The 25029-nt window shown below is 36.8% G+C and overlaps 1 protein-coding gene across 14 annotated transcripts in view; it reads right to left on the reverse strand.

Moving 5' to 3' along the window:
• The window catches only part of LOC144250108 (chromaffin granule amine transporter-like), a 236043-nt gene that overhangs the window by 194998 nt on the left and 16016 nt on the right, over window positions 1–25029 (reverse strand). The window contains exons 1-2 of one of the 14 annotated variants that reach the window (XM_077792539.1): window positions 3740–3816; window positions 2527–2646 (exon numbers count right to left, since the gene is read on the reverse strand). The exons of 12 other annotated variants lie outside the window; for them this stretch is intronic. The gene's annotated coding sequence lies outside the window, so the exon portion shown is untranslated. Of the gene's footprint in view, window positions 1–2486; window positions 2647–3739; window positions 3817–25029 lie in introns of those variants that run through there. One more of the 14 variants, XM_077792536.1, reaches the window with a different exon arrangement.

Consider the following 25029-nt stretch of genomic DNA (forward strand, 5'->3'; position numbering starts at 1 on the left):
CAGAGAAGCGAAAAAGCAGATTGCATAGCACATACTTCTCTGACACCCGTAGTTTCTAAAACCATTCAGAACGTTTTTATTAAAATTAATTTAAACAAAATTTAATATGTTTTTAAATATAAATTATACTATCATTTAATATAAATTAATCTAATTTAAATCAATCTAATTTAAATTAATTTTATTAGTAGTATTATTTAAATTTCTTTTATTAATACTATGGTTTGATTTAAATTCATTTTATTAATTGATATTGTTTATTAACTTATGTTAAATTATAGTATGATTTATATTTAAAAATTCATTAAATTTTATTTAAATTAATACAATTTTACAAAGTAAATTTAACATAATATAGATTGAATTATTTAATATTGACTATATAATTTAATATAAATGTCAATAAAGTTAATTTTAATAAAAATGCTCTTAGTTGTTTTGGAAATTACAGGTGGCAGTGAAGTATTAGCAATATTATCTTCTTTTTTCTCCTCTTTGATTTTACCTAACTTAAGCTAGAACCTTTTGGTTTATCTTTTGCTTTACTTTACAAAAATAAAAAAAAAGGAAGAAAAACACCTAGTAGCTACACACATATCGGCTTTTCCTTTCTTATTTCTAAATTTCACCTTAACATTTACATTATTTTACCAAAATTAAGATGCCATCAGTTGTTAGGCATGAACAAAATCACTGAAACAACAACTGGAGGACGCATCCCAAAGTCACATTGGCCAAGTATTCAAAACATATAAATGTCTGAGAACCGATGAGCTCTGATAGTAAAGTTTCCCACCTATGAAAAGTTTCCCAATGCTATGGAAAATGATGACATTTCTCTTTTTGTGTTTTTTAAGCTGAGAACCAACCTAAGGTATGTTATCAGAAATTGTATGTAACTCAAGTCTTTAAATTTCTTATTTTTCCTGTACTGCAGACAAAGAGGCTCACAATTCCTTGAGCTCTACTAGCATTTTAGTGACAGGAAAAAATTCAATGATGCATAGTTGTTTATTTGCATTCAATGTCTATCAATCTTACATACTTTGGGAAGGGTCACAAGCCACGGCCCTTATGCCTCCTGCTCTATTTCAAAGCCTCCAGCATCAGTTGCAACAATTCTAGGAAACACTGGGAATACTCTATGGTACAAAATGCACAATTACTTTTATTTGAAAGCATCTCTAAGACATGAGTCATTAGGTGACTTTCTTGTTCTAAGTAAATTTACTGAATTATTATTAAGTGATAACACGGTAAGCCAAAATGAAAAATGAAAGCATATGCTTCAAATCAGAGCAAGGAAGAAATAAGAAGGTATGATGTGTGGTAAAAATACACGAACATGCAAATATTATCCAGCCTTCTTACGTCAAATGTCCTCTCTTTTATTTATTTATTTTTTGGAGGTTACATTCTTGCATGATATGCATGGAACAACTTTTGGGGGGATACGATCAGAAATTCAGCACTAAAATCTGCCTTCCTGTAACATCACACGGCTTACTCCCGAGAAGAATATCAAAGTATATATTTGGCTTCGACTTGCCAAATTACTTGGAATCTTATTCCAGTAGACTTCACACGGTTGGGAAAAGCAGAGTTCAGATTTGTCATGAGAGATTTTTATATATTCTGCTCACTCCATTGTGTCTAGGTGAGCCTTTGGGTTTCAATGCCTGGAAACACACTTCTTATATTTCAGAATTGAAGAGCTCTTGGAAACGGCGACCTCACTGCATTCTTGAGAAAAATATGTTATACAGGTACTCAGAAAATTACAAAGATTAATCTAGATCCAAGGTTTTTTTAAGACAAGGGGTTTAATGGAGAACACAGCAAGATAGCCTTAGAAATTTCATACTCCCTGCATTCTTAGGAAAAGCTGCTATATTGTAAAGAATAACACCAAACAGAAAAGTTCCTAAGAAAATATTGTGCTTTCAGTTTCCTTGTCTCATAAATTTTATTAAAGTTTCATTAAAGACCCTGTATTTGCTAGCCTTTTTATTAAATACTTTTTTGAGATATTCTATTAATGTCTATGACTGGATTTTATTTGGTCTCACATGAATGTCGCTCCCTGTGACAAAGGGTACATGGGAGGCAGGCAGGATCAGCCTGTCCTCTCCGAGGCACCAGCTGTCCGAACCAGGCTCTGACAGAGGTAGTGAAGGGCACTAGCGTCTCCTGGACTGAGCGAGAGGGTAAGTATCTGAGTGATATTAATTGTGTATAAATGCCACATTTTTTTTTTTTATGCATTCATCTACTAAGTTGTTTCCACAATTTAGCTAATGTGAATTTTGCTGCTATAAACATTGATGCGGCTGTGTCCCTGTAGTATGCAGTTTTTAAGTCCTTTGGGTATAGACCAAAAAAGAGGGATAGCTAGGTCAAATGGTGGTTCTATTCCCAAATTTCCAAGGAATCGCCAAACTGCTTTCCATATTGGCTGCACCAATCTACAGTCCCACCGACAGTGTAGGAGTGTACATTTTTCCTGAAATCCTCACCAACACTTACTGTTGTTGTCTTCATCATAGCTGCCATTTTCAAAAATCGCTGACATTCTAACTGGAGGGAGGTGCAATTAAACCCCTATCTCTCACCATGCACAAAACTCCACTCAAATGAATCAAGGACCTAGGAATCAAACCAGAGACCTTGCATGTAACAGAAGAAAAAGTAGGCCCTAATTCCAATCATATGGGATTAGTCCCAAAATTCCTTAATAAGACTCCTATAGCACAAGAATTAAAATCAAGTATCAATAAATGAGATAGATTCAAACTAAAAAAGTTTCTTCTCCACAAAACAAACAATCTGGGAGGTGAATAGGGATCCTACATCTTGGGAGAAAAGTTTTGCCCCATCACACATCAGATAGAGCACTAATCTCTAGGGTATAGAAAGAACTCACAAATCTAAATACACACACACACACACACACACACACACACACACAAATAAATAAATAAATAAATAAATAAATAAATAAATAAATGGATGAACGAACGAATAAATAAATAAATAAATAAAATAAAATAACCCATTCAATAAATGGGCCACGGACCTGAACAGACACTTCTCCCAAGATGATATAAAATTAATCAACAAATTTATGCAAATATGCTCATCATCACTAGCACTTAGAGAAGTGAAAATCAAAACTACACTAAGATTTGAGGTTCAATCTTAAAGGCTGAAAATGAGCATGTTTCACCTCTCTTTCTCCTTCTACCACCAAATCCTCATAGAAATTAGAAAAGGACATTTGAAATGCTCAGTGATCCAAAATAAGAATGAGAATTTCAAGGACTGAACACAAAAATAGATTATGAAAGAGTAGATCAAGTTGAAAAGACAAAAGCAAACATAGAACGTGCAAGGAAACAGTTCACTTGCAGAAGCTGAGAGGTAACAGGCTGCTTCATGCTTTCAGTATTACATACCAGGGATCACAGAGCACAGGACAACAATAAGATAGTTATCTGGGGTACCACACCGTGGGGTACATAGAGCAAAAACATGGGAAACCCTGCAGAATAAAAGGCATCAACTGAACATCCCTCTCTCAGAACCCAAACAAGGAACCACCAACAAGCAGGGAGGGATAGAGAAGAGCTGTGTAATGCACTTAAGAAGCCTGACTGAGGAGCTATACCAAGAAGTTGTACCATGCACACAAAACTACATATCATGTTCAAACACACAGGCTACAGCCACCAAAATTTACCGTGCCCTAGACCACAATGAAAACGCCAGCCAATTCCGTAAAGGTGTTATCACACAGGCTGCAATTCTTTGTGCATCTAAAATTAGAAGAATTTTGACTCCTCAAAAAAAAAAAAAAAAAAATTCCATATACAATGAAATTAGGGCCATAGAAACAATTCCAAATAATTGTTAGATTAAAGCAAAAATCAAGATGGAATTAAATTAAAATACTATAATGGCAGAAGCAACAGGGATTTAGATATATGTATTTGAAAAGAGATTGAAATCAAACGGCATATGCTTTTAACATAAAAACATAAGAAAATACCTGGATACTGGATAAAATAATGTAAATGTTAAGGCAAAATTTAGAAAAAAAAAAAAAACAAAGGAAAAGCTGATGTGTGTAGCTACTGGGTGTTTTGTCTTCCCATTTTTATCTTGGTAAATTAAGATAAAAGATAAACAAAAGTTTCTAGCTTAAGTTAGGCAAAATGAGAGAGCAGACAAAAGTAGAATATATAGCTAATATTTCTCTGATACCTGTAGTTTCTAAAACCACTAAGTGGATTTTTATTAAAATTAATCTTATTAATATTTTTATTATATAGTTAATATTAAATGATTTAATCTATATTAAATGTTATTTAAATTGACTTTGTTAAATTGTATTAATTTAAATGAAATTTAATGAATTTTTAGTATACTGATTTTAAGTCCTTTAGTTATAAACCAATGAGTGGGACAGCTGGGTCAAATGGTGCTTCCGATCCCAGTTTTCCGAGGAATTTTCATACTGCTTTTCAGACTGGCTGCATCAATTTGCAGTGCCACCAGCAATGTATACGTGTACCTTTTTCCCCCACATCCTCGCCAACATTTACTGTTGCTTATATTCTTGATGATTGCCATTCTGATTGAAGTGAGATGAAATCTTAGTGTAGTTTTGATTTGCATCTCTCTCATTACTAGTGAAGTTGAACATTTTTTCATATATTTATTGACTGATTGTATTGCTTCTTCTGTGAAGTGTCTGTTCAATACCTTGCCCTTTACATTAAAATAAATAAATATATATATATATATATATATATATAAATATATATATATATATATATTGTTTATTGCTGGCAAAAATAGAGTATCATTGAATAGTTCCAAAGTTTAGAGACTTCTAAAAAAGTGGCTTTTATAGACTTTCATGAGTTGAAAACTAGTTGTATTTCTAATAGGGTGGAGCTCAGTAATCACTATGTTGCCATCAAGAAAGCCCGGCAGATGTTTGCCCAGTGGAATGAAAGGAAAAAAAAAAAAAAAAACAGAATTGAGAACATCATCCAGGCAAATCAGTAGGCAACTGATTCTAGTTCGAGGTAGACAATTAATCTGTTGAAGAATTTTCAACTATTGTGATAAAATAAATAAAAAATAAAACACTCATATTCTCTTATAAAGGCTGAAAAAAATCTTCTGTTGAATTATATTTGGAAGCTCTCCTCCCTGCCCAGCAAAAATCCTCTGTGGTCACATCCTCACAATTCAATAAAAAAGGAAAAAATTCCACAACAAACGAGAGAATAAATGTACTTCTAATAGACAACAAACATTGCTTGATCCAAAGTAGCAAAGGCTTTCTTCAACTATTTAAAAGGCTTTCTAATTCTCCCTTGGAAAGCCAACTCTCCCTGAGCTCTCATTTAACTAGCAGTTCTATTTCAGAGAAAAATACAAGGAACACTCCAAAATGAAATAAATAAGACTTTTTTTTTTTTGCCTAAAACAATAAAGTCAAGTTTAGTTGGTTTATGTTTACAAATTATGACTATTTTAACAAGCAAAGAATTCAAGACCACATTGTTTTATCTGTCATTATCTTTATAAAAGGTCAACCACAGATTATATCCTAACTTTTACTGGTAGTGATTTCTGAACACTCCATGGTAAGATACACAATGAATCTATGAGAACAAACTCTGTGGAGCAATAAATCACTACAATTACTTTTTATGGCTCAACCCTCAGAGGCTCTCACATTGTTCATTTAATTATGCTGTTGCCCATCATCTTTATCAGGTTTCAAAGTCCTCTGGAATATAATAAAAAGGAATACTAAGGAGAGTGAAAAAAAATGTAGTAGTACATGTGGCAAAGCAAAAATGTGAAATATATGCCTTAAAAGTTAAAGTAAATAGTACTTGACAGTAGGTTGAGTCATTTTCAAGGAATCAGATAACTCTAAATTTTTTTTTTGGGGGGGGGGGGCATGTACAAGGGATTAAACTCGGGGCACATGACCACTGAGCCACCTCCTCAGCCCTGTTTTGTATTTTATTTAGAGACCGGGTCTCAATGAGATGCTTAGGGCCTCGCTTTTGCTGAAGCTGGATTTGGATTTGCAGTCCTCCTGCCTCAGCTTCCCACGCTGCTGGGATTACGGGCATGCACCACTGCATCTGGCTTGAAATAGTTCTAAATTTTGACAACTGTAAGAACAGAGAGCCTCAGGGGAGTTGTTTCTCTTCTCTACGATTTTCTTTCCTCACTTGAAAATGGGTTAAATGAGCATTTCAAGAGTAAGAATCAGGGGGCTAGGATTGCAGCTCAGTGGTAGAGCGCTTGCCTAGTATGTGTGAGGCACTGGGTTCAAAGTTCAGCACCACATAACAAAGTAGCAAATATTTACAACTAAGAAGAATATGTGTGTATATGTGTGTGTATTCTTCTTTATATATATATGTGTGTGTGTGTATATACACACACACACACATATGAGGAGTAAGCATCAGTGGCCAATCCCCTCTCCTAATCTTTCTTGCCCTGTCCACAGTATTTCACCCAGTGAGCAAATTCCTCCTGGCAAACACTGTTTTTTATTTTGTTTCATTTTTTCACCTGGTTTCCACCACCCACACTCGTTCTTCACTTGTTGGTCTCCTTCACTGGTTGCTCTTCTCTCCAACCTCTACTCTTTTGGTGGTCCCATCCAGTGTTACAACTTTAATATCCACCAGTAATTTCCTGCTCTCAGGGCCTCTGGGCTGGTTAATAGATCCCTTCAATGAAACACATGAAACACACCAACTATCTAGTCTCTATCTCTCACCCCAAACCCTAGATTGTTTTAAAAATAAAAACAAAATGAAACAAACAAACAAAAAGACGAGAGAGTTGGAATATGTGATCATGTTCTGGCCATTCTTTTGATATAATGCTGATTTGATCACATTCAATTCTTTGATTTAAAAGCTGGACATATGGAAAAAATTGCTGCTTTACCAAATCAGATTTCATTTTTCAAATACAGTGTGGAAGCAGTCATAATATTTTCACTCAAATTTTGGATTTAGAAAGCAAAAAAATTATTCAGTAACTTGAGTTGAGCTGTCCAGTTTGGTTCTTTATTGTTGTATTGTTCTCCTTTCAGCTATCTCCTTTCAGTAATCAGTCAGTAGGACCGAGTTTTATCAATTAACATTGTTAAATTATCTGTTAGATTATCATTAAGTTATTAGTTCCTTTCCAATATGTATACGGTTTCCATATTGTTAAATCCTGCTTCAGATTAAGGCTAGTAATAGTTGCTGTCACTGTTAATACTACATAATATGGGTGATGGTGACTAAAATAAAATAGATTATCATTAAGTTATTAGTTCCTTTCCAATATGTATACAGTTTCCATATTGTTAAATCCTGCTTCAGATTAAGGCTAGTAAGAGTTGCTGTCACTGTTAATACAACATAATATGGGTGATGGTGACTAAAATAAAATTACTGTCACTACTAATCATCACACAAACAAAAAAACAAACTTAAGTTTAACCTGCCAGCAACCCAGGAGGCTGAGCCAGGAGGATCACAAGTATCTGCCATTTAGTAAGACCCTGCCTCATCTTAAATAATAATAACAATAATAAAAGGGCTGGGAGTGTAGTTCAATGACAAGGTGCTGCTGGATTCAATCTCTAGTATGGAGAAAGAATAAAATTAACCTGGTCAATATGTTGCATATAAATTGTTCAATACTGGATAGATCCCCAAAATAGCAGGTGGCAACATATCATTAAGTCACTTTCCATAAAGACCTACAGAACAGGTTACCAATGTGCCCAAATCAATGCTTGCATCAATGCTGAGGCCCTGATTAATTCTTGTGACTCAGAGCTTTCCAGATCTCTTTAGGAAAGTGTCCTCTGTTCTCCACAGTTAGCTGTGGCAGTGCTTTCCTTCCTGGAAAGCATGTAGCTTAGAGGCTCTTACAGTCAAATTAGAATCCACTACTGCAGGGGATGAGGGTGCACAGCTGGGGTCCCAGCTATTCCTTGTCCTTTCAGACTTACTGGTAAGGTCTATTTCCTCTTCAAGTCATTGATGCTTCTCTCTTATGACTTCTGTTATTTTGCTAGGAATGAAAGTTTACATTAAAGAGCAGTTCGGATGAACAGTATGCCCAGCAAACTTCTCATTCTTGTGCGTTTCACTGTCAAGCATTAAACTATAAGGAGTTAACTCATGATATAAAATAATACATGTAAGTGTAACAATGTTCATTGTACTCAATTTGCAAACTATTAAAGGGTGAGTAACTACATCTCTTACCTGGTCCAACAGCTCATCTGTGTTTCTATGACCCAAAGCCTCTGTCTGGACCTGAACAAATAAAGTTACTCTCTACTCATTGCAATAAAGCAGCCAGAGTTGCTATAGCCACATCCTTTCTCTCTTTAGCAATTATTTTGAATTCCAAAACTCTTTTGCCTCAAGAAATCAAAAGACACCAGGTGCAGTGGCACACTCTTATAATTCCAGTTACTCTGGAAGCTGAGGCAGGAGGATGGCAAGTTCAAGGTCAGCCTGAGCAATTGTGCAAGACCCTGTCTTAATATAAAATTTTTGAACAGGGGCTTGGGGTAGCTCAGTGGTAAAGCAGTAGCCTGGCATGCAAGGTTCTGGGTTCAATCTCCAATACCACAAAAATATGGAAAATAAAAAGTCAAAGGTTGAATGTTTAAGAATCTCTCTATAAATCTCCTTTGCCTTTTTTATTTTTTTCAACATGCTAATGACTACGTGACATCTAGATAGCGTGTGCTGTGTGTGTTTGTGTTTTTAAAAGCATTCTTCTATGATGAGTGTGTATTACTTTGAAAATGAGAAAAAAATACTTTATAAAACTTATACATAAAAATGAGACTACTTCACCACCATCATAACATCTACCAAGTATTAAATAGTTATCAGGTATCATTCGACTTGCCTCTATCATCAGGAATCTTTCTATTTATATCCATTTATTTGTTTGCAGTGCTGGGGGTGGAATGCAGGGCCTCACACATGCTAGGCAGTTGTTCTACCGCTAAGCTATTGCACCAACCCCACCATGCACCTTAAAACAAACATTGCCAGGGAACCATCCTCTCCACTTTAGAGAAAATAAACTGAGATCCTGAGAGATTAAATAAATTTTCAAAAGAACACAGGAAAAGAAAAAGTGGTAAAAGTGAGATTCAAATACAAATTTCCTTCTCCAAAGATTGTTCTCTTTCTATCAGGCTTCTGAGGGCAGGCCGAGTTTTAGAATATCCACATAGTTTCCACTCCCATGACACATTTTAAAGAAAACTGAGGAAGGAAAATAATAATTAGTCATATGAAGGATGAAAAAAATAGCATGGAACACATCTAAATGTTCTTGGGACTGACATGTGATGAGAAACTTGACTAGAGAAAATGAAGTCCTATAGGATTTAACTCAGGCAAACCATCCGCTCTATTATTAAATTACTTGGTGTTTCACAGCAAAAGAATGAAGATGAAGCTTATTTTTAAAAATACATTTTCCTACATGAACCAGGTTAGCCTATTACTACAGATGGATGTGGTAATTTCCAAAGAAGATTCCTCTGACAGCTCCAGAATCAGATCATTTCTGGAAAAGTTCAAGTGTATCCCTCCAATTGTAGGGGACTGAGTGGAGAAACTTATTTGTCATTGATTTGTGAAGTACTGAGTAAATTTCAGCTTCAAGCTATTATTCTTTCTAAGGTAGTCTCGTCTACATCAGTGGTTTGAAACTTCCCAGATACAAAGCAGAGTAGTTTTGCAACTGTGCTTTCTTATTCTGTATTATTTTAATATAACTAAGGCACTGTATCTATAACAATAGTTTTTAAAAGATGTAGATTTATATTCCTTTGTATATTAATTTGGGTCTTTCAGGGTTTAAATTCAATGCAGCCAAAGTAATTGGAAGACAGTAGTCAAGCCAGTTGCAATAGTGCACTCCTGTAATTCCAGATACTCCAGAGGCTGAGGAAAGATCAAGGCCACCCTCAGCAATTTAGCAAGACCCTGTCTCAAAATAAAAACTAAAACGACTGGGGATGTAGCTCAGTTGTAAATTACCCCTGAATTAGAGGAAGAAGGAGGAGGAGGAGGAGGAGGAGGAGGAGAAGGAGGAGGAGGAGGAGGAGAAGGAGGAGGAGGAGGAGGAGGAGGAGGAGGAGGAGGAGGAGGAGGAGGAGAAGGAAGAGGAGGAGGAGAAGGAGGAGGAGGAGGAGGAGGAAGAGGAGGAAGAGAAAAAGGAGGAGGAGGAGGAGAAGGAGGAGGATGTATATTAATCTGGGTCTTTCAAGGTTTAAATTCAATGCAGCCAAAGTAATTGGAAACAGTAGCCAAGCCAGTTGCAAACCATCAGCTCTATTATTAAATATTACTACTAAAGGTAGGAAGATTTGACAGTGGTTATTGAAAAAATATAGTAGTATAGATATGGTAGTATAGCTCTAATATCATCAGTAGTATACAATTTTTAGTCTTCAGAACAAAAGATGTATTCATTCAGAATACTAAGTCACTCAGTGAATAGATTCTTATTGAGTGCTTATTACACACCAGCAGCACCAGAGTCACAGGCATGTACCCTGTTGTCTTGAAATTCTTAGTTATTTTTGAGGAAGGGTACCATATTTTAATTTTGTTGGGAATACAGCACTGAACAATAGCATCATAGTTCCCTCCCTCAGATGATTTATAGAGAGAAAAAATAAAATATTAATTATATGATTAATCAATAAAATGTTATAAACAGTATGATAAGGAAAGTATGGAGTAACTATTGATAGCATTCAGCAGATCTTTTGTGCTGTTCAGAAACGAAGTGAAATAAAATCTACCACTAAAATAATAATGGACATATATTATTTTCCCCCATTCCTTCAAAGTCATGATGAGAGTTGAAACCCAGCAATTTTGTGGTTCCTCTCTCCAATTTTGCTGACCTTTATCTTGCAACAGTTAATATGCTTAAGGGAAATCTAGGACATCACAAGCCAGAACCATATCTGTGGCTTTTTCTGCCCTTGCCTCTGCAGTTCTTATTCATAGTGCTTGAACCTGTGGTAAAATAAGGTTGTAATCTGGGGTTAAAATGTTGGTAATGTTCAAAAGATGAGTCAAGAAAGAGAACTATCATTAGCCCTTGTCATGTGAACTCAAAAAATACCTTATCCTGCCATAGCTCAGGGGAAATTCTGAGCCTATCTACATTCAGCACTTTAAGCAGTCAGATTTGTGATGGCATGTTCAGTCTTTTCAAGTTGTTAAGAAAAAAGAGAGAGTCTCAACTTGACATAGGCTATGAATGTTTGCTGTAGGAATAAACAAGGAAGGGAGCACTGGAAATCTCAAAACCCTTTGCCTCCTGGGGTGCTGGAGCAGCACCAGTACCCCCATGTACAGGATGATGTTCTCATGATTCAACTTCTCTTTGCCTCCCTTTTTAGAGGAACTTAACATTATGATTGTGATGGCAACTCAAAATAAAAAATAAAAAGGAGCCCGGTGCGTTGGTGCATGCCTATAATCCCAGGGGCTCCAGAGCCTGAGGCAGGAGGATGGTAAGTTCAAAGTCAGCCTCAGCAATTTAGCAAGGTCCTAAGCTACTTAATGAAACCTTTCTCAAAGTAAAATATAAAAATGGCTGGGGATGTGGCTCAGTGGTTAAGCACCCCTGGGTTTTATCCCTTGTACCAAGAACAGGGCAGGGGACTAGGGTTATAAATCAATGGCACAGTGCCCATGTTCAAGCCCCCATACCACAAAAAAGCAAACATGGCAAGCCATTGAGTAAGTAGATACAAAATGTAGGATTTAAACTAAAGGCTTAAATTTAACAGTGACATAATTACTTAGCCCAAGTTTTCTTTTCTTCATCTATAAAATGTTTTAAACTAGGTTTAAAAGTTCCTTTCAGCTCAATGAGTCTTTATCTTATTATATACAGAACATAGCAGCCTTAATTCTAGTACAAGATTTGCTTCCAAACAGAATCCATTGACAAAGTGTCTAGCAGTCAACTTCAGTCCCCTAATTATCTTTGTGAACTTTTGTCATTTCCGGGTGGGATCTCCAAATGTATTCCCAGAAGTAGAATCAGTAAATGCCTCATATTCTAGACAAGAAGATGTCAGAAGGGTACAGAAAACAAATACTGGAAATTGGGCACCTGAACTCCACAAGGCTATCTGCAGACCTAACCACATGCATGTCCTCTCACACCACACTGACATCACTTCCTCATCTGGTTACCACACTGGGAAGCATGATTAGTGTGGGATTAAGCCAACTCTGTGTTTGATAAGGAACTACACTCCATTGTCTCCAGAGGTAGAATTTTCACCAGAGAGAAGACCCCAAAAGGTGAAGTCTTTTGTCCTAATAGCCTTCATAAAATCTGAAGTATGTAAGTAAATGAAGCACATGTTATTTCAGTGGAAATAAAATGAAATATCACTTATATACTTCTGAGCAAAAACTAAAGATATGTTGAGAGTTTTTTCTTTTTAATTTTTTTTTTGGGGGGGAGCTGTTTTTCCCTCCTCCCAACTTTTGTATCAGGTATTGAACTCAGGGGGCACTTAACTACTGAGCCACAACCACAGCCTCAGCCCTTTTTATTTTTCATTTTGAGACAGAATTTTGCTAAGTTGCTCAGTGCCTAGCTGAGTTGTTGAGGCTGGCTTTGAACTTGCCATCCTCCTGCCTCAGCCTCCAGAGTTGCTGGGATTACAGGTGTGTGCTACCACCCCTGGTGGCTTCTCTCTCATTTTTAAAGGCAATATTATATAAGTAGATCTATACATAATAAGATTGTTGAGGCAATATGAGTCACTGGATTTGCCTAATATCATTTTTTTTTAACTCAAAGCACATTGTTTCACCAAAAAAAAAAAGGAGATTTTGTTGTTTTTGGAGTGTCCGGAGCCTGTGTTCCTTCCCCACCTCACTTGGTGTGTGAATCTTCACTCTCCTCTCAGGGCCTGTTTTAATTCTTCCAAACAAGATCATCATCAAAGTTTAGGAGACAAACTTCCTGGGAAACAGCCTGTAGTTTCAACCACACAGATGGCATTTCCACCCTGACCATAACTTTATCACTTAAACTAAAATATGGTGACACTTCTATTTAGATAAAAGTTCCAGGGTTTTGTCTCAAATGTCAACAAATCCAGCATCAAGTTAGAATGATATCCTGTCCTCAGATTTTTGTCTCTCTTAGATAAACTATGACTCTTTAGCTTGTCTCCGGGGCATCAGATTTAAACAGAGTTGACACACAAAAAAATGCGGAGTAAGTGGAAGAACATACTTTTCATTCATTCAGATCCTCCAGCTTTAAGGAAAACGGTACACCACCCATTCCTTTTCTCTGCTGCCTGCTTCTCTACCACTACCAGATTCGCTCCATGATATTATCTCCTCAGTTTCTCTCCAAATCCTGCATGCAGCCCTGCTATGTGGAGGTGGGGCATGTAGTATTGTGTGAATGTGGAACGTTGGTCTCCTACATAAGTACAGGGTCATGATAGGAGCAAGTAAAATGTCTGACTCCTGTTGCACATATCCAGACACCTTCTGTGTGTCCTCAGGTAACAGTGTCCTGGGTAGAAATGAATGCACTTGGGAACCATCATGAGCTCCTAATGATGGAGCCTGCTGATTGAGAATCGCATGTTATCCCCTTGAGATGGGTACAATCTTGGCAAGACCCAAAATCTGGAAATGATTTGAAATATAAAGGGGTGTTTTCTACCTTTACAGTAACACAAATTTCATCGTTTTGAATTATTAACTCCTAAAGGAAAATCAGGTGAGACACTCTAAAGTCAAACATACAGGATGAGAAGTTCTCTTCAAGAGCCTTAGGAAATGTCAAAGTCAAGATTTACGTATTAACGGTTCTATCTCATGCTGTAAAATTAAGTTTTAAGGTCTGCGTTTTAGAAGATAATTTGAGTCTTAAGTTTTAAGTACACACTAATGGTTTAATTTATGGCTAATAAAGGTGACTTTATTTCTAATGTTTTGCATGCTTATTTTTCAAAAGTTAAAACATTCCCATGATTCAAAACTCAACAAAGAAGATAAAAGTGAGATCTTCCCCACAACTTATACCCATCCACCTAATTCTCAGCATCAACCAGTGCTGTCACAGCCCTACCTACTGTCTCCTGGTCTTTAATGCAAATCAATTCATATATTGTTTCCTTCCTCCGATTGGAACAAAGGTATACCTTATCAAAACTGTTCTGTCTCTGGCTTTTTCCCTTAAGAAAACTGAAAGAAGCTGAGTGCAAGGATGCACACTTGTAATTCCAGCTACTCCAGAGGCTAAGGTGAAATAACTGCAAATCAAGCCACCGAGACAACTTAGTGAGACCCTGTCTCAAAATAAAAGTTTTAAAAAACTTGGAATACAGCTCAGAAGAATAACCACTTCTGGGTTCAATACCCAATACCAAAACCAAACAAACAAACAAAAAACACAATGGACCCTAGAGCCAATAATGGACAAAATAAAGCATTCCATATTTACTCCTAATGCTTACTGAACTTATTTCCAAAACATTTCCATGTATGTTAAGTAAGTTATTAGACATGATGTTAACAAAATAAATCACTCTAATAGAAACAGCCTATAAATCATAATCTACTAAATTTAACCATCTTTTGTGTTTTATTTGGTCCTAGCTGATATATTCTCTAGACCTCTATTATATTATATATCTGTAAGAACATAACGAAAAATGTGCTTGAAAATGTTGATAAGAATTCTAACCAGGCCCGATGATGGACATTTCTAATCCCAACAAGTCTGAAGGCTAAGGCAGGAGAATTCAAAGTTTGAGGCCCCCACAGAAACTCAATGAGAACCTATCTTTTTCTCTCTTTTGTTGTTGTTGTTATCTTCCAGGAATTGAATAGAGCACCTCTTAACCACTGAGCAACTTCCCCAACCATTTTAAAAAAAAAAAAATTTTTTTTTTTATTTTTTTATTTTTTTTTTTTTTTAGAAAGGGCCTCCCTAAATTGCTGAAGCTGGCTTTGAACTTTCAATCCTCCTGCCTCAGCCTCCCAAGCCACTGGGATTACAGGCATGCACTAGCTCGCCCAGCCCCTTGAGATGCTATCTTAATGTAAAATTGAAAAAATAGGACTGAGAGCCTATGTTCACTGATAGAGTACTTGCCCAGCATGCTCTAAGGCAATGGATATGATCCTCAATTCCCCAGATGGGGTGGGGGTGTGGAGAGGGCTTTGGACTGAAAATAGGCCAAATAATCTGCCAAAACATGCTTCTATTAACTCCAACAGGGGGAACAGGGGTTCAAATTGGACTAATAGGGAAAAATAAACATAAAATACAAACTTCAAAAAGTACAAAAATAAAATTTAAATAATTATGAGGACCGAGAAAAAAAGGGGGGAAAGCTTAGAAAAACCTTCAAGGGCATGGATTTGGCAATGCTTTAATTGTAAAATATGATTAATGAATATGACAGAATTTGGAGAACTTAAAAGTACAAATTGTTTACAGTCTTAGTCCAGGCATAACTGCTGGCTAAATCTGTAACTGTTGAAAATTTCTCCACTGTTTTCTTACTTAATCTTCAGCCAAGTATCCATTTCCTTTTGCTCTTAAAGCCAGATTGATGACATTTTAATTTTTACGTTATCTCTTTTTTCCTCGTACCTACAGTTTTAGGAACAGATGCATTTAGCCAATAAATTTAAATTGAAAGCATTCCAGGGGCAAAAAGCAATAAACCAAGAAGAAAGAGTCTCCATGTTACTTCAATCTGTACAGTTTAAGTATTTGAAATATTGTTGCTCGCCTATACATCTACTTATTTATTCTGCTTCTCTAATACTACAGTGGATGCTCCATGAGAATAGAGTTCTTGTTTACTTTGCCCATCATCTTAGCCCGCTATACCTTTCAGAGCACTGAACATAAAGTAAGTATTCCTTACATATTAATTTGAGGTGGTGCACACCTGTAATTCCAGATACTAAGGCAGGAAGATAGTAAATTCAAGGTCAGCCTTATCAATTTAGCAGTGTTGGGGATGTAGCTCAGTGGTAGAGTGCCTCTAGGTTCAATCCTCAGTACTGAGGGAAAAAATTTGTGTGTATGAATACACATGTAAATATGATAGTGTATATATAAATATGAATACGTATATATTCAATGAACAAATCCAGAAATGAAATATCTCATTGAAGAACCTAAATTCTAACTTAAAATTCTTCTCTGCTGTGGTTTACAATTATTTTCTCTTATCTAACTTCCATTTGAGGAAAAAACATAAGTTATCATTAAAAAAATATCAATAATTTCGTAAAATTTTGATGACTGACAATCTACTTTGAAGAATGGGCCAGGCACAGTAGCACACGCTGAAGGTTGCAATTTATCAAGACTGTACAAATATTTAAAATAAAAAATAAAAGGGGCCAGGCACAGTGGTTCACACCTGTAATCCCAGTGGCTCTGGAGGCTGAGACAGGAGGTTCCTAAGTTCAAAGCCAGCCTCAGCAACCACAAGGTGCTAAGCAACTCAGTGAGACCTTGTCTCTAAATAAAATACAAAATAGTGCTGGGGATGTGGCTCAGTGGTCAAGTGCCCCTGAGTTTAATCCCCAGTACCATAAATAAATAAATAGGCCTGATGTTGTAGCTCAGTGGTAGAGCAACCCTGGTAGAGTTCCACAGTACTGGGGACAATAAAAAGAAATGGGTAGGTGAATGTTTAGTTTTAGTTTAGTGCTAGTAACTCAACATAGAAATCTTTCATGACCATATCTTTTGGGAAGACAATATAGGTTTCTATGGGTGGGAGTCCTTTGTTTTATATAGGTAAACAGACACACACACACACACATACACACTCATTTGTGGCAGCACTTAAGATCAAACCCAAGACCTTGCATTTCTTTTTTTTTTAATAATGTTATTTTATTTTTTATACCTTTATTTTATTTGTTTATATTTATGTGGTGCTGGGGGTCAAACCTAGTGCCTCATGTATGCTAGGCAAGCACTCTACCACTCAGCTACAGTCCCAACCCAGGACCTTGCATTTCTTGACAAACACTCTACCACTTAGCTACATCCCCAGCCCTTTTCTTTAATTTATTTCCATCCCCATATGTTTAAAAAGGATTTAAGTCAGTATTCACGGTACATTTGTTTTAATTATAGCTATTAAATTCTCACAATACCTAACTGTTTTCTGGGCACTTAACAAATATTTAATACATCAGTGACATCAAAGTGCTTATTTGCTTATTTGAAAAAAATGTGTAACTTATTTAATGAGGCATGGAAAAAATAATGAAATCAGCTTCTAGGTTTTAGCTTTTTCCTCTAGTGCTCATAGTAGCTTTATATTTTTCAAACTTTCATATACATAAGTCACTCATCAATCACCATCAGCTTTTCATGGGGTTCTCTTCTGCCCACTTAGTCCTTCCATCAGGTACTATAAAAGGTAAGATTGTCCTTCCAAAATGTTGCATTATTTCTAAAGTTCTGAAAGAGAGAATGCATTTTGGGAAGCACAGAATGTCCAACTAGGGAGTGACTTGGTCATTTTGGACTAACGAAATATCTCATATCTATGATTTGAGGTTACATTGTTTGTAGAAAGGAAACTTCAAGGACATTTCATGAAACTTCTGTTGTCAATATCGCATTTTTCCTGAGCCTTTATTATGCTTAGAAATTTATGAATATTATATTTATAATTAAGCTAGATGGAAATCAATGCGATCTTTAGATACATAAATCAGTCTTTAGATGAAAGTCTAAGAAAATGATGTTATGGAACATTAGAGAGGAATAATTTTAAAACAGAACACTCATATGGCAGTCATAAAAGAGAACCAGGGAATTTTTCTGTTCAGAACCTGTATTTTAAAGATGTAGACATCCAGGGTATCAAAACAAACCATTTGTGTTATGTCTCCTGTGTCTATTCAAAATGGGAAGTTCAAGGAAATTTGCCAGGTATTTTAAATAAACACTGCTGGTTAATGTCCTCATACCACAACAAGCAAACGCTCAGGAGACTCTATTCCTGGTACGTTAAAAAAAAAAAAAAAAGAAAAGAAAAGAAAAAAAATGCTTTTTATATCCAAAAAGGTAAACTCTCTTACATAAATTATCAATTTTCTCATTAAAATAGCTGAGTTAACAAAAGAACAAGCACTCAAAATTTACAATAACAAAGAAATTATTTCTTTGTGCTAATGCACCATAAAGTTACATAATATTTTAAAAGTAAAATAAGACATAGAAAGTATCAAACAATGGTGCAGCCTGCTCCTACAATTCTGCTGTAGAATGTGAACAGGAAGACACAGTATCTGATCCTCAATGAATGTCAAGCACCAATGTGCTACTGACAACATTATTGTTATTGTTGTCATTATTGTTTTCTGTACTAAGGATTGAATCAGGGCTACTTTACCACTGAGCTGTATTCCTAAGCCTTTTTATTTTTTTATATCGAGATAGGATCTAAGTTGCTGAGACTGGCCTTGAACTTGTGATCCTCCTGCCTCAGCCTCCTGAGTCTCTGGGATTAAAGACCTGTGCCACTTCAGCTAGTCATGAATATTATTTTATTATACATGATAGCAGCTACACGGAAATCATTCCCACTTTACAAATCAAGAAACTGAGATTGAGGCACTCAATCACAAAGCCAGTAAGATGTGATCTATAAGATTTGAGCCTATTGCTGTCTAAAACCACTATGTTCTTATCTTCTAGGGAGTACGAGGTTAATTACTAGGCTACCAATAGACCTTAAACACAATTTGATTATTGTATCTTTTAGAACTAGTTTTCATAAGTAGTCCCTTTAAATCTCATCTAAAATTCGAGTAGTCTTATTTATTTACCTTTTTTTTTTTTTTTTTTTTTGAAGTGGATGTCTAACCAAGTTGTTCTGGCTGGAACAATTAGAACTTGGGATCCTTCTTTCTCAGCCTGCAGAGTGGCTGGGATTAGAGTAGTGTGCCACTGCCCGGATGCAATTTACAGACTTCATCCTTTTGAAGCAGTACTCTGTGATAACTGAAAGAATCTGTTGACCTAAGGTCCTAAAAGGATTGCTAAATTTAAAAGTGAACCCAAACCGGGTGTGGTGGTGCACGCCAGCGATCCCAACTATTCAACAGGAGTATCACAAATTCAAGGCTGGCCTCAGCAATTTAACAAAACCCTGTCTCAAAATAAAAAGTAAGAAAAAGGACTGAGGATGTAGCTCAGAGCATACTGGGCTCAATCTCCACTACAGCAAAATTAAATAATTAATTATTATTATTTTAAATAGCCAGGAACAGTGGTACATGCCTGTACCATTGTACATGTATAGGTACATGCCTGTACCTGTAATCTCAATGACTCTGCAGGCTGAGGCAGGAGGATTGCAAGTTCAGGCCAGCCTTTGCAACTTAGTGAGATCCTGTCTCAAAATAAAAAAGAAAAAGGGCCAGGGATTTAGCCCAGTGGTAAAATACCCCTGGGTCAAATCCCCAGTATGTATGTATAAATAAATAAATAAATAAATAAATAAATAAGAACTCAGATAATGTTTTTTCTAAATAATTTCATGGAGCTTCCAGAGTTTAGATTTTAACATTGAGCAAATGATTAGCTTTTCAAAAACAACAAAATAATGAAGAAAGGACAGATGAAGAATGTATACACATACACACCCTCACACACACCCTGAAAGGAATCTTTTCCTTTGGACAATAATGGAACGTTCTTTGTTGGTTGCTAATTTCGTAGCATTGTTTTCCTTAAAAGGTACAATTTAAGGCTATTTGGGGCATAATATAACATTTTGATAGATATGTAGTTATATAGCCAAGAGTATAAAGTTGTACATCGTGTCTAACAAGAATGTTGCTTTCAAACATAAATACCCTGAGGGAAAATGGCTATTAATCAGAGATCAATTTTGCCACTTTTGATTGTATAAGTCAGAAAGAAGCCCCTTCACAAGAAGCAATTCTCCAGCCAGAGAACTGTGTCCCCATATTTAAGCAAGGACTCTCTTAGTGTAGTCCTTCAATTAATTGATTTGCTTGTTAGATAGACAGCTTGGTTTCTCCAAAGCCCTGTGAATCAGGGGATTGAGCTCAAATATCTGACAAGTTCCTTCAGTCATTCTGATATGCAAGATAATTCCAAACGTATTGTAGTCCAGGCTGACCAAATCCCCTTCTCTTACTAGCTCCTATATTTTCTGGGGTCTGCCTCTCCAACTTGCTGCAGATTGACTCAATGTTAACAACCTAAAAGTGTAGTTTCGAATTACAATGTTAAGTGGAGGCTTTCAAATTACTGTAGGCTGCTGTTATTACCATTGGAATGTTTGAATCCAGGGAACAAGTTAATCCCAACCCCACACAACTGAGTGAAACTCCTATGATCACCATCCACCAACACTGTTTCTGGGACCTGAAATAAATCCTGCCCTGTTGGGCTCCTGAGACTACCAAGATTCTCAGTCCTGTCTGCCCCAAACTGAAGTTGCTGGGCTCCAACACTCTGCTTCTGCCTGTGACTGTGAATCATCAAAAACTGACCTCATGATACCACTTCTGCCCATTAACCTCACTGCATGGCCCATTCCACTGATCCCTCACTGACAGATTCTTCCGGCCACCTTCCCACCTTCCCTGCCATGTTTCTCCCTTAGTAACCTATTTCACCACAGACAAGCTGGAGCGGAGGCAACTCATCCTATTACACCACATTCTGCAGTCTACAGATCATATCAACCTTCCCTTTCTCAATCCTTGGAGTACTATGGCTTGTTAATATTTTCCTCCTCAAATACGTCTTGACAAGTGAATGCCTTCTTTGGAGGGGTGGATAGGGTCACCGGTTAGGTACTGAGAATTGAATCCATAGGCAATCGACCACTGAGCTACAATCCCAGCCTTTTCATTTTTTATTTTGGGACAGGGTCTCCCTAAATGGCCAGGCTGGCCTTGAACTTCCATTCTCCTGCCTTAGCCTCTTAAATTGCTGGGATGACAAGCATGTGCCACCATTCTCAGCTGAATGTCTTCTTTCACATGAATTATGCATTTATTTATTCATTCAATAAAATTTGAATAATTAATATGTGCTACATGAAGGGAATAACAGATAAACGATATACTAGAAAGGGAGACAAATTGTAAGCAAATGACCATGTTGTACTATAAATATTAGCATAAACTGAGCGTGGTGATGCACACTTGTAATTCCAGAAACTGAGGAGGCTGAGGTAGGAGGATGGCAAGTTCAAAGCCAGCCTCAGCAACTCAGTGAAGCCCTAAGCAACTTGTCTCAAAATAAAATATAAAAAGGGCTGGGAAATGTGGTGCAGTGGTTAAGTACCCCTGGTTCAACCCCTGGTACCAAACAACAACAACAAAAACCACCATCTAAAACCAAAGGTTAATGTTTCCCCCATACTGCTTCTCCCATCCTCCATCTCCCTCATCATCATCAGCCATGAGGTCCCCAGAAAATTATGGGACAAGAATAGAAAACTCAAAATTTTTATAGATGTCCAAGGACACAATCACAACAATTTACTTAATGATCACTTTTTTGTTGTTGTTTTTAATTTTTTGGTACTAGGGAATGAATTCCTGTCCTTGAACATGCTAGGCAAACACTCTTTATTTTGTTTTGAAGTTGGGATGGGGGGATCCCACTAATTTGCCTGGACTGGCCTTAAATATACAATCTCAGTTTTCTGAGTAGCTGAGTCTGTCTACAGGTGTGTACTCCAGGTGCACCTCAGTTTAATAATTTTAATGTGGTTTATTTTTTATTCTAGAATCAGGAAATAGTTTATTCCATAAGATAGAATAAATGTTCTGATGAATGAAAGAGATTGATTTTCTTGACAGGAAGGACTAAAGAAGCTGGGCACAGTGGTGTATACCTGTAATCTGAGATGGTAGACCTGAGGTGATATACTTGAGGCAGGAACATCTCAAGTTCAAGGCCAGCTTGAATAATTTAGGGAGACACAGTCTTAAAATAAAAATAAAGTAAAAAGACCTGGGACTGAAAAGGTCATCATTACCCCAGGTACATGTATGATTGCACAAATGTTGTGACTATATATGATATACAACCAGAGAAATGAAAAGTTGTGCTCCATTTGTGTACAATGAATGGAAGTGCATTCTACTGTCATGTATAACTAACTATAACAAAAAGAAAAGAAAAAAGAACTGGGCTATAGTTCAGTGATAAAGAATTCCAGGTTCAATCCTAAGTACCCCCACCAAAAAAAAAAAAAAAAAAAAGGGGGGGATACTGAAGAAAACTGAAATACATTTTTTAAAAGCAGATCAGACATTTCAGTTACTTTCTTTTTTTGCGGGGGGAGGGGAGGGGGGATACCGGGGATAGAACTCAGAGACACTTGACCACTGAGTCAAATCCCCAGCCCCATTTTGTATTTTATTTAGAGGTAGGGTCTCACTGAGTTGCTCAGTGCCTCAACATTGCTGAGGCTGGCTTTGAACTCACGATCCTCCCGACTCAGCATCCGGAGCCACTGGGATTATAAGTGTGCTCCACCACACCTAGCAAAGTTACTTTCTTTGTAAAATGAGGACAAGGAGACAGAACAATAAGAAAATAGTTGATTATTAACTTCAGGCTACCTTTTTTGTATAAGGATTACAGCTGAGGGAACTTCATTATGCCAATTGAATACTGAGCTCTTTGGAAAATTTAGCTGTTATCTCTTTAATCCCGATTTCTTGGAAGGTCAGATAAACAGCTTATTCAGTTTAATGACAGGGAACTTTAGTACAAGTAACTCCATTTTTATTTTTAGCTCATTCTGTTGGAGACTAGTGCATAAACTTAGTCCAAAACAATGTCCTTGCTGAACATGGTGGCTTACACCTGTAATCCCAGTAACTCCAAAGGCTGAGGATCCCAAGTTCAAGGACAGCCTCAGCAGCTTAGTGAGTCCCTAAGCAACTTAGTGAGACCCTGTGTCAAAATAAAAAATAAAAAGAGCTGGGAGAGCAGCTGAGGGGTAGAACATTTACTAGCACGGGTGAGGCCCTTGTTTGATCATAAACACTGAAAAAGCAAAACAAAACAATGACCTCCTTGAATTTTTATTTAACAAAAGGGAGAAACAGAAGTAAGAAACAAGTAAGTGAAGAAACAAGTAAGTGAATCAGGGCATCATTCAACCACAGGAAAACAGAGGCAAACTGAAAATCATAGTCTCCCCACAACTGTTTTGAGGGGACTGTCTCTGATCAATTCCTAGCAGTTATTGTAACCCCGGAAAGCAATGTTATCTCATTTTCCAATTTTGTTAACAAGAACCTGAGTATACTAATATTTGTGAGCAATTTCTTAATGTTTAAAACATTGGGTGGCCAGTCAAGGATGACTGATATATATTAAATACATCACTAAGCCACAGGTCATTAGGGAGCAATACAGACATAACAGAGTATCATTGCACAGATTACACATGAAATACAAAAGGAAAAGGCACTGAAATGGAGAAGTCTGGTGTATACCACCTTAATTCCTGGGTCTACCTTCATGCTGAAACTTCTCTGTTTCTTGCTGTCTGCTTCTAGCTTTCTAATCACTGCTTCCCAACCCCAGTTACACCATGATCAGATCTGACTTGCACTATAATCATAACACCCAGCTACATGCCCCACCCTCCACTCCCTGTGTCCTACCTCTTTCTACCCATCCATCCTTTGTGGCCACATCTTTTTCTAAAATACAATCTACCTAATGACCTCTTCATGTAAATCAAATGACCTCCACAGCCTGTCTCTGGACAGCAGGCCTCCTCTCTTCCCCTCTGCTTTCTACAATATTCTCTATTCATGGCTCAAAACTGCTTGCTGTTCCCCAGACACACCATATAATCATATTCCCCTGCACAAGTTGTCCCTTCTGCACACGATGACTTTCCTTCCCTTATTAATCTAGCAAAATACTAGTCAGCATTCAAAGCCACAGGAAAAAATCCACTTCCATGGGTATGTAACAGGGTTCACTTGATACTCTGCAACTTACATGGTTTTTTTTTTCTTTTTCCCAACCTTCTCCTCCCTGATCTTCTTTTCTCTGAACTTCTTTCTGATCTTCTTTTCTCTGATATTCTCCTTCCTGATCTTTCCATCCTAATCTCATTTTCTCTGAGTCACCTCTTTAAAAACCCTCTGTTCCTAAGGATGGGCAGAATCACAGCCCTTGGGACAGGAGTCCCCTGTGTTTCTCCCTTGCTAGCAAAGCAATAAACCTTCTTTCTCCTTTTTCTCAAAACCGTATCCTCCTCATTGGATTGGCATGGGGACAACTACTGAGCTTTCAGCAACAGGTATTACCTGTCTCTCTCAAGAGAATGTGCTCACACTTATGTGTTTATGGTGCTATGGTTTCTGTTTTGTTTTGTTTTGTTTTATTTTGTTTTGGTTTTTTTGTTTTGGTTTGGTTTGCTTTGGTTTTTTCCCTTGCTCCCTTCAAATTTTGTATTCTTTGAAAGCAGTGCTTGGGAAGCTAAAAGTAAAGATTCCATGAGTCGACTTTTACTTTTCATTGCTTCATTCCACCTGTTCCTACTTCAATACTTTATTTAAAACAGTTTAACTATTAAAAAAATAAGTTCAAAGAAATGGGTAGGCTGTGACAGGTAACTAAGCACTAGAAGAAAATTAATAGAAAACAAATTGACATAGTGCTGTAGAGAACAACTCACTTCAAAATAAAATTAGAGGAGGAGAAAATCAACCACAGAGCCAAGGCCTTCAAAGCAAGGCAGAGCATTTTGCTTCTGGGAGGTATGAAGAGCTTAGCTTCCCCTTCAAATGTCTGTACTCTCAAGATCCCTTTCTGTTTCTTGGGAAATTCTAAACACATTACCATGGCCTTTTCAATGCAAGG

This window comes from Urocitellus parryii, chromosome 14, assembly GCF_045843805.1.
Source record: "Urocitellus parryii isolate mUroPar1 chromosome 14, mUroPar1.hap1, whole genome shotgun sequence".
NCBI lineage: Eukaryota > Metazoa > Chordata > Mammalia > Rodentia > Sciuridae > Urocitellus > Urocitellus parryii.